The sequence below is a fragment of the Muntiacus reevesi genome, chromosome 15, assembly GCF_963930625.1.
Source record: "Muntiacus reevesi chromosome 15, mMunRee1.1, whole genome shotgun sequence".
Lineage (NCBI taxonomy): Eukaryota > Metazoa > Chordata > Mammalia > Artiodactyla > Cervidae > Muntiacus > Muntiacus reevesi.
The window spans coordinates 45,096,961-45,107,693 of record NC_089263.1 but is presented as its reverse complement, the minus strand read 5'-3'; the positions used below and the strand labels follow the sequence as shown (position 1 = coordinate 45,107,693).

The following is a 10,733-nucleotide window of genomic DNA, read 5'->3' as shown; positions in this document are numbered from 1 at the left end:
CTGGCCAATGACTGGGAATAAATAAAATAGCAACTTTGAATCGCTTTGATAAAGTCTGGGTCATAACCAAGTGTGTAATAAAGCCATTGCTGTTCACTGAACTTTACACTTAAATGGTTTAAGATGGTAAATTTTATGTCAGGTATATTATCACAATTAAAAAAAAGTATGCTATTCAGCAGAGCCAGCCATCTATGATGACAGGTGAATTTTCAGATCTTGAGAGCTCTGAGATCATTATCGAAAGCCAGGATAACAAGAAATACAAATAGAGAAGGGCTGATGACATTCTTTGGTACTCCCACAGTTGAGAGGTGGGAAAAGTGAGAGCAATCACAGAGCTGGGAAAATGAGAAGTTTCCACAGAAGCCAAGGAGAAGAGATTGTCAAGAAATAAGAGTAAAACAATGAAATAAAAGCAGAAAATAATAACTTAAAGAAACTAATTGATTTCTTAGAAAACCCAAGGCCAAGACTCTTTGAAAATAAAATAATAAAGCAAAAATACCTCAGGAATACCATCATTACTTGCAAATGTGATTATTTACATAGAAAATCTAAGCACTAAAGAATTATTTAGAATTATAATTGAGGTCTGCAAGGTATTTAAATTTTTAAAATTTATATTAAAAAAAAATCTTCCTTTATACCAAAATCAGGATGGCAAAATTCCATGTATAATTTATTTGAAGGAGTAAATGTCTAGGAATAAACAAGGAATGTGCTGAAACTGCATGAATGAAATGTTTTAATTTTAACTGAAGGACATAAAGGAAAGACTCCACTAAGTAGGCAGTTAATATTCCTTGGTAAGAAGACCAAATATTTTCGTTTTATCAGATCTTCCCAAAATACTGTACTGGTTTAATCCCATCATAATCAAAATTGAAACATGATATTTTGAAATTTGAAAACTAATTCTGGATTTATTTGAAGTAATAAACAGGGTAGGTTGGCCACAATTTTGGAAAGAGAAATGAGGGAGTGTTGTCCTAATTAAAAACTCATATGGATGTAAGAATTAAAATGGAAACACTGCTGATGGAATCAATATGTAGACTGAGTAAGCAAAATAATTAAGAATAATATGGGTAATATAATGGCAGCATTATATTGATGATAAAAGAATCATTTAATAGATTGTGCTAAGACAATTGGTTAGCTATGGTGGGGGGGATGAGGGGGTTTATCTCATTTTATGCCAAAATATAATGGGCTTCCCTGATGGCTCAGACTGTGAGGAATCCACCTGCAATGTAGGAGACCTGGGTTCAATCCTCAGACTAGGAGGACCCCCTGAAGAAGGAAATGGTTACCCATTCCAGCAGTCTTGCCTGGAGAATTCCATGGACAGAGGAGCCTGGCTGGGTACAGTCCATGTGGTCCCCAAGAGTCTGACGTGACTAACACTTTCACCTTTCATTTTTCACAATGGACTTAAGACAAATATGGAAAGAAACATTTTTCTTATGTTACTGTGCATTTCTTTGCTTACCAAGTACCCACATTTCTTGGTTGTTTCTTTTATATCAGCTCATAAAAGGGTTATTTTTACAATTGGATTTCTTCATTTATCATGCAGTCTGGGCTATATGAGAGTATGCCAAGGTGGTATATTGTCACCCTGCTTATTTAACTGGTATGCAGAGTACACATGTGAAATGCTGGGCTGGATGAAGCACAAACTAGAATCAAGATTGGCTAGAGAATGAATATTAGTAACCTCAGATATGCAGATGACAGCACCCTTATGGCAGAAAGGGAAGAAGAACTAAAGAGCCTCTTGATGAAAGTGAACGAGGAGAGTGAAAAACTTGGCTTAAAAGTCAACATTCAGAAAACTAAGATCATGGCATCTGGTCCCATCACTTCATGGCAAATAGATGGGGAAACAATGGAAATGGTGAGAGACTTTATTTTAGGGGGCTCAAAAATCACTGCAGATGGTGACTGCAGCCATGAAATTAAAAGACACTTCTCCTTGGAAGAAAAGCTCTGACCAACCTAGACAGCATATTAAAAAGCAGAGATGTTACTTTACCAACAAAGGTCCATCTAGTCAAAGCTATGGTTTTTCCAATAGTCATGTATGGATGTGAGAATTGGACTATAAAGAAGGCTGAGCACCAAAGAATTGATGCTTTTGAACTGTGGTGTTGAAGAAGACTCTTGAGAGTCCCTTGGACTGCAAGGAGATCCAGCCAGTCAATCCTAAAGGAAATCAATCCTGAATATTCATTGGAGGGACTGATGCTGAAGCTGAAGCTCCAATACTTTGGCCACCTGATGCAGAAGAACTGACTCATTTGTAAGGACCCTGATGCTAGGAAAGACTGAAGGTGGGAGAAGGGGACGACAGAGGATGAGATGGTTGGATGGGTTGGATGGCATCACCACCAACGTAATGGACATGAGTTTGAGCAAGCTCCGGGAGTTGGTGATGGACAGGGTTCCCTGGCATGCTGCAGTCCATGGGGTTGCAAAGAGTCGGACGAAACTGAGCAACTGAACTGAACTGAATGGGTTATATGAAGAAAACATCCTATTTAGCCTCTAAATATAGCCATATTGCTTTTAATCACTAAAATTGTCACTGCTCGTTCTCAAATCCAAGACCCCGCTAGATGACAGAGCTCTCATTTCGGAATCAGTAGGCTTTCTGTCTCCACCCAGTTCAACCACTGACTACACCTTGGACAATTTAATCCTATCAGTAACAAGATTTCTTATTAAAAAATGAAAATAATAATCTGTTGCCTCTTTTCCAAGCCATAGAATATGAACATTAGAAATGACTTCTAGTGCTCGCTTCGGCAGCACATATGCTAAAATTGGAACGATACAGAGAAGATTAGCATGGCCCCTGCGCAAGGATGACATGCAAATTCATGAAGTGTTCCATATTTTTACCCATGGCTGATTCATGTCAATGTATGGCAAAAACCACTACAATATTGTAAAGTAATTAGCCTCCAACTAATAAAAATAAATGAAAAAATAAATTAATTAATTAATTTAAAAAAAGAGAGACATGAAAAAAAAAAAAAACAACAAATTCCCAAGCAAGGCAAAGTAGACCCTCCCCAACCGCAATAACCAGATGTTCTATTCTTATGTCCTGCCTCCCCACCTGATCCACTTTCCAAGCTTTGCTCACACTACACTTCACCATGCTAAACTACCTGCCATTCCCCAAGCACACTCCAAGCTTCCTGCCTCTCGGCCTGTGTATATTCCACCTTCAACATCTGAGGAGCCCTGTTGTGTTCTTCCTATGGTAGGAAAATACGTGTCATTTCTTTTCCCCAACCTCTTTCAGCAAAGTCTGCTTTGCTTTCTAGGCTTCCACAGCCCCTTTAAGGAGTTCTAGGCAGTGTCTATTAAATTATATTTTAATTGTTTGTGTGCATTATTGGATTCTACCTGGTATACAGCTTATATCATAAACACTTTATGAATAAAAAAAAAAAAAAAGAAATGACTTCTAAAGCCCTTAAGGAAGTTTCCTCATTTAGAAACTTCTGTATAACCACCCTCATAGTATTGTGGCTGTTTACTGTTTGCACAGGTGGTAATATGCTCATCCTTACACCATCTGCATTACTTCCTACAAAAGACTGAAAGGTAGTAACTGGAACAGAGCACAGACTAGAAAGACATTAGTACCTGATGGGAATCTGATTTGACTCGCTCAACTGCACTTCCCTTTTGTTTCTTAGTTCCTGCTTTGTATTTCTTTCCAACTTCTCTCAGGCCCTAGGTTTGCTATTGAAGTTTAACAAGTGGTCATTGTTTAACATTTCTCAGTACCTTCCCTAGAGTTCCGCCTAGGAAAGTTGTTCTTTATTTGTAAAAATGAAACAGTGGGAAATGGAACTTCTATTGTGTTTTCAAGGAAGGTGGTATCCTGATGCAAATGAGCCAGGTCATCAAAGCCAGTGCTTTCATAGCCCCCATCCACCCCTTAACACTACAAAATATGTAAAATGATCTTTAAACATCCAATCTCATGGGAAAAAAACAAGTTCTCTTTTTTTGATAGCAATTTATTAAAAAAAAAAAGAGAGAGAGAGCCTAGTTCTGATTTGGAGATAATCAAGGAAAAATAATGTCGCTGTCCCAAAAGAAGGAAGTATTAAAATTAACATACAGTGTCACACCTGCTGCTCACAATCCAGGTTGACTCTTTACCCTACACTTTGAATGGGACAGAATGAGCAGTAATTTCGCCCTCCTCTTCCTTCCCAAGCATTGAAACTCTGCCTTTTCCTTACTCCTCTACCAGGATGTTCAGTGCCTGAGCAGTGAGTAGTCAGAGGCCAAGGGCCAGTCTTCTCTCCTTTCCCACAAAGTCGGTCAGACACAAAAAGTGAGCGCCCAGCCCGAAAGAGCTAAAGACCCAGGGAGGGCTGCCTGCCTGAATTCTCTAGACTCTGAGACAGGTTGCTCTCTGGTTCTTGCAGGTTTGGTTGTTCCTCCTGTTAGAACAGAAGATCCAGAACTCTGCTCTAGACTCTAAAGCAGAAATAAATAAAGCAGACTACCAGATGATTTGCTTCCAAGCCACATGAACACTTCACACAGGGCAAGGAGTCTTAGTCCAGCAGAGTATTACCTGGGGAACTGAATCAAAGCTCCAGCTGGTTATTGGAATTACTTTTCCTTGACCACCTCCTACAAATAGTCACCTATATATCAGCACCTCGGTGGGAACAGTGACCCATTAAGGATAAGATTTAAGTTGAGTTCATAGCCAAATATCTCAATTCAGTTCCTAAATTTCACACCAACATCAACTCACAATACACAGCACCAAAGTTCCAAAAGAAATGTCCAAAGACAGCCTATTTCATCTAGTAAAATCTTCAGTATTGCAAGGAACATAAAAGTATTCTGAAAATCATATTGGCTTTTGAAATATCACTAGTAGGAATGAGATCTGTCTGCCCACTGATAATAATTTCTTAAGAAGTCCAAAAGGAAATGTACAAATATTTTAACGATTTTGCTAAGAAATGGGATAATGGCAATTTTTTCTATTATCCCACACTTTCTATAATACATGCTTTCCTGCCTTTAATCTTAGTAATATCAATAATAATAACTGACACATATCATGTTGGTTAAAAATGATAGAGAAAATAGAGAAACGCTGTCTTCAAGCTCCAAAAAGATATTTTTCTAAACTATTCAGAGGCTTCTCTGGTAGCTCAGCTGGTAAAGAATCTGCCTGCAATGCAGGAGACTCAGGTTTGATTCCTGAGTGGGGAAGATCCCCTGGAGAAGGGAAGGGCTACCCACTCCAGTATTCTTAGCTCACAGAAATTTCAGTGACTATAAAAGCTTAACTTATTTAACTCTTTATAACCAGTACCTAGAGTATGTCCATACCCCTTGTGAATACTCATACATACACACAAAATATATATATACATAAATACATAATAGGCAATAGAAGAGCAAAAAGCTCTTTCTGCCTGTTTTTCCTCTCCATGTTTTATCTTCACTTGCTGGACTTCTGGCCAGAAGAATTAGAGAAAAGAGTCCAGACAACAACCACCACTGTGGAGTGAGAGAGAAATTTCAGAGGAAAGAGAGTCAGAGAAGTTAATCCCCCAATTCTGTGTCTAAACACCATACAAGTCTAGACTGACTTCTGAACCATGCACATGTGGGATAAACTCAAAGCTCAATAACAGTTACTAGAACATATTGTGCTGATTAAAAATCATATAGGAAATAGAAGCAAAGGCTTAAAGAGCTGAACTGAGATTTAGCTGAACTTGACCTCCAATCTTGAGAAACCTATATGCAGGTCAGGAAACAACAGTTAGAACTGGACATGGAACAACAGGCTGGTTCCAAATAGGAAAAGGAGTACATCAAGGCTGTATATTGTCACCCTGCTTATTTAACTTATATGCAGAGTACATCATGAGAAACTCTGAACTGGAGGAAGCACAAGCTGGAATCAAGATTGCCAGGAGAAATATCAGTAACCTCAGATATGCCGATGATACCACCCTTATGGCAGAAAGTGAAGAGGAACTAAAAATAAAAAGCCTTTTGATGAAAGTGAAAGAGAAGAGTAAAAAAGTTGGCTTAAAGCTCAACGTTCAGAAAATTAAGATCATGGCACCTGGTCCCATCACTTCGTGGGAAATAGATGGAGAAACAGTGGAAACAGTGTCAGACTTCATTTTGGGGGGCTCCAAAAGCACTGTAGATGGTGACTGCAGCCATGAAATTAAAAGACGCTTACTCCTTGGAAGGAAAGTTATGACCAACCTAGAATGCATATTGAAAAGCAGAGACATTACTTTGCCAACAAAGGTCCGTCTAGTCAAAGCTATGGTTATTCCAGTGGACATGTATGGATGTGAGAGTTGGACTGTGAAGGAAGGTGAGCACTGAAAAATTGATCCTTTTGAACTGTGGTGTTGAAGAAGACTCTTGAGAGTCCCTTGAACTGCAAGGAGATCCAACCAGTCCATCTTAGAGATCAGTCCTGGGTGTTCACTGGAAGGACTGATGCTGAAGCTGAAACTCCAATACTTTGGCCACCTGATTTGAAGAGCTGACTCATTGGAAAAGACCCTGATGCTGGGAAAGATTGAAGGCAGGAGGAGAAGGGGACGACAGAGGATGAGATGGCTGGATGGCATCACCGACTCGATGGGCATGAGTTTGAGTAAACTCCAGGAGGTGGTGATGGACAGGGAGGCCTCAGTCAGTCAGTTAGTTCAGTTGCTCAGTCGTGTCCGACTCTCTGCGACCCCATGAATCGCAGCACGCCAGACCTCCCTGTTCATCACAAACTCCCGGAGCTTACTCAAACTCATGCCCATCAAGTCAGTGATGCCATCCCGCCATCTCATCCTCTGTCGTCCCCTCCTCCTCCTGCCCCCAATCCCTCCCAGCATCAGGGTCTTTTCCAACGAGTCAACTCTTCGCATGAGGTGGTCAAAGTACTGGAGTTTCAGCTTCAGCATCAGTCCTTCCAATGAACACCCAGGACTGATCTCCTTTAGAATGGATTGGTTGGATCTCCTTGCAGTCCAGGAACTGGCATGCTGCAATTCATGGGGTCACAAAGAGTCGGACATGACTGAGCAAATGAACTGACTGAACTGAGTGACTGTACCTCCAATCACAGAGAATGAGAGAGAGCTTACAGTGAGTCTAACCTGGTGAATTTCCATTTTTTGATTTAAGCATCTAAGCTGTACTTTCCCCTCTAATCAGTGTTTTAGCTGTATCCCACACATTTTGATATATTGTATTTTCACTATTATTTAATCTAAAATGTTTTCTAAATGAAAATTAAATGAAGTGAAAAAAATAAATGAAAATGAAAAATGAAATGAAAAAAGTAAACCTTCTTCAGAGAACTACAAGAGAACCCAGAGTTTACAGAAACATTCACAGTATTCAGGATATAACAAGAAAATACTTGGCATAAAAAGATCCAGGAAAATGTGACCCAATGTCAATGGCAAAGATAATTAACTGATGCCAGTCCAGAGATGACCCAGAGGTTGAAATTATTAAACAAGGACTTCATAGCAACTATTATAACTATACTCAATGAAGTAATGAACTATACTCAATCTAGCTAAAGAGGGATAAAAAGACAAAATCTTAGCAGAGAAATAAAGAAATAGAAATTTTATATCTGAAAAAATATAACATTGTCAATAAAAATTTGACTGGTGGAGTGGGAATGTTAGAGAAAGAGTCAGTAAACTAGAAGATAAATTAACAGAAATTATCCAATATTTAAAAGAGAGAGAAAAAAGTTTTGAGAAAAAGAAGTCCTCAGAGTCTTGTGAGAAAATATCAAAAACTCTAACATATGGATTATTGGTAGCCCAAAAGGAGGGAGGAGAATGGGGTGGAAAAAATATTTGAAGAAATGATGTCTGTGAACATCCCAAATTTGGAGAAATACATAAACTTATAGATTCAAAAAGTTTATAACAAAGAGGCTTTCATTATTCCAAGCTAGATAAAGAAAATTACATGTAAGCTGCTGGAAACCAAACACAAACATAAAATACTGAAGGAAACAGAAAAACAACACATTAATTAAAGGGAAATAATTCAAACGATCATGAACTTCCCACCAAACACCCCTGAGACCACAGGAAAGTGAAAGAAGATTCATAGCATGCTAAAAGACAAAAAAAGTGCCAACCCAGAATTAGATATCTAGCAAGTATATTATTTTAAAAAATGAAGACACAACTAAGATACAGGAAAACAGATGATAACTCACCAGCAGACTAAAACTGCAACAAATGCTAAGGAAAGTTTTACACTGAAGGAAAATTGTATCAGTGGAAAATCAAATTCTACAGGAATGAATGCATGAAGATCAGAAATGGCAAATATCTGTGTACATTTAACAAGCCATCTTTGCATACATATTACAACATTTTCTTGTGGAGTATCTGTATACATAGATGTAATGCATATGACAACACTAAAGAGACTGGAATGGGGGTGGGTAAGGAAACTGTGGAGCTTCCCTCATGGCTCAGACCATAAAGAATCTGCCTGCAATGCAAGAGACCCAGTTTCAATTCCTGGATTGGCAAGATCCCTTGGAGAAGGGAATGGCTACCCACCTAGCATTCTTGCCTGGAGAATTCCATGGACAGAGGAGCCTGGTGTGCTTCAGTCCATGGGGTCACCAAGAATGAGACACTACTGAGCAGGGAACTATGGCTGTTAATATTTCTGCACTTTATGTGAACTAGTTCAATATTAACTCTAGACCATGAAATATTAAGGGTATATATTGTAATTCCTTGTTCTTGTTGAGTCACTAAACATGTCCACCTCTTTGCAACCCCATGAACTGCTGCATGCTAGGCTTCCCTATCCCTCACTATCTCCCGGAGTTTGCTCAAACTCATGTCCACTGAGTCGGTGATACCATCCAACCATCTCATCCTCTGTTGCCCCCTTCTCCTCTGGCCCTCCATCTTTCCAAGCATCAGGTGGCCAAAGTATTGTAACTTCTAGAGAAACTTTTTTTTTGGCCACACTGTATGACTTGCAGGATCTTAGTTCCCTGACCAGGAACTGAACCTAGGCCACCCCAGTGAAAAGGTCGAGTTCTAACCACTGGACCACCAGAGAATTCCCGCAAGACACACTTTTTTAAAGTAATACAAAAATGTGTAATAAAAAGTTAATAGATAATAAAACAATACAAAAAATTATTGAATCTTAGGAAATATTTTAGACTAAGTAATAGTGAAAATACAGTATATCAATGTGTGGGACACAGCTAAAGCACTGTTTAGAAGGAAAAGTACAATTTAAATGCTTAAATCAAAAAGAAAAATAGGTTTAAAATCAATAACCTAAGTTTCTACTTTAAGAATCTAGAAAAAGAGGAGTAAAGTATACACAAAGTAAACAATAGAAGCCAGAAAAATAATTGAGAAAATTAAGAAAACCAAGAGCTGGTTCTTAAAAAAAAAAAAGATAAAATATTTTGAAATATATTTGAAATATATATTTGAAATATCTGAAATATATTTGAAATATTTTGAAAAGAATAATATATCCTAATCACATAGTTTACCCCACAGTTGAAAAATTGATTTAACATTAAAAATCAATATAATTCACAACATTAACAAAGTAAAAGAGAAAAAAACATATGATCATTTAAATAGATAATGGAAAATCACATGACAAAATTCAACACTTTTTGTGATAAAAATAATAACTCTAGGAAAGCTATGAAGCATAGTGAATATTCTCAATCTGATTAAGAGAAAGTTTAAAAAACTTGCAGCTAATATTTTATTTTTGCTTTCCCCCTAAAACTGAAAGCTAGACAAAAATGCCTCAACTCTTACTGTATCTAGTCAATGTTGTATTGGAGGTACTTGTGATTGCAACATGGCAGGGAAAAGCAATAAAAACTGAAAAGGAGGGACCTCCCTGGTGGTCCAGTGGTTAAGAATCTCTCTTGCAATGCAGGGGATGCAGGTATGATCCCTGGTTGGGGAACTAAGATCCCTCAGTGCCAGCGGAGCAACTAAGCTGGTGTGCTACAACTACTGAGCCCACATCTCTGGAGCATGCGTGCCACAACTAGAGAATCCACGCAAAGATCCCAAACGAGGCAGGAAAGATTCTGCACGCCACAATTAAGACTCAACACAGCCAAAATCAATCAATAAATATTTTTTTTAAAAAACTGAAAAGGAAAAAGTAAAACTGTCCCTATTTGCAGATGATGTGATTTCAATGTCAAAAATCTCAAGGAATCCACAAAACAATTACTAGTACTAATGAATGAATTATCTAAGTTGGACAATACAAGGTTAATATACAAACTCAATAGCATTTTTATATCCTAACATCAAACAATTGGGAAAAAAACACATAAAGTACTTAGGAGTTAATCCAACAAAAATATGTCCAAAATCTCTACACTGAAAATTACAAAACACTGCCAAGGGAAATTAATTAATAAATTTATTAATTAATAATAATTAATAAATTAATTAATAAATTTAGGGACCATGTTCATAAACTGCAAGACAATATTGATAAAATGGCAATTCTCCCCAAATAGATCTATAGATTTCATGCCTTCCCAATCAAAATTACAGCAGACTTTTTTTTTCTAGAAATTACAAACTTATTCTAAATTGTATTCACAAATTCAAATATTTTAAAATAGCTAAATTGATTTTTTAAAAGAA

The 10,733-nt window shown here is 37.7% G+C and overlaps 1 non-coding gene across 1 annotated transcript; it reads left to right on the top strand.

The window, feature by feature from the left end:
- The first annotated feature begins 2,801 nt into the window (after positions 1–2,801).
- LOC136147726 (U6 spliceosomal RNA) lies at positions 2,802–2,908 on the top strand. The gene has a single exon (XR_010659373.1). It is a non-coding gene; the product is annotated as a U6 spliceosomal RNA (small nuclear RNA).
- Positions 2,909–10,733: the final 7,825 nt, after the last annotated feature.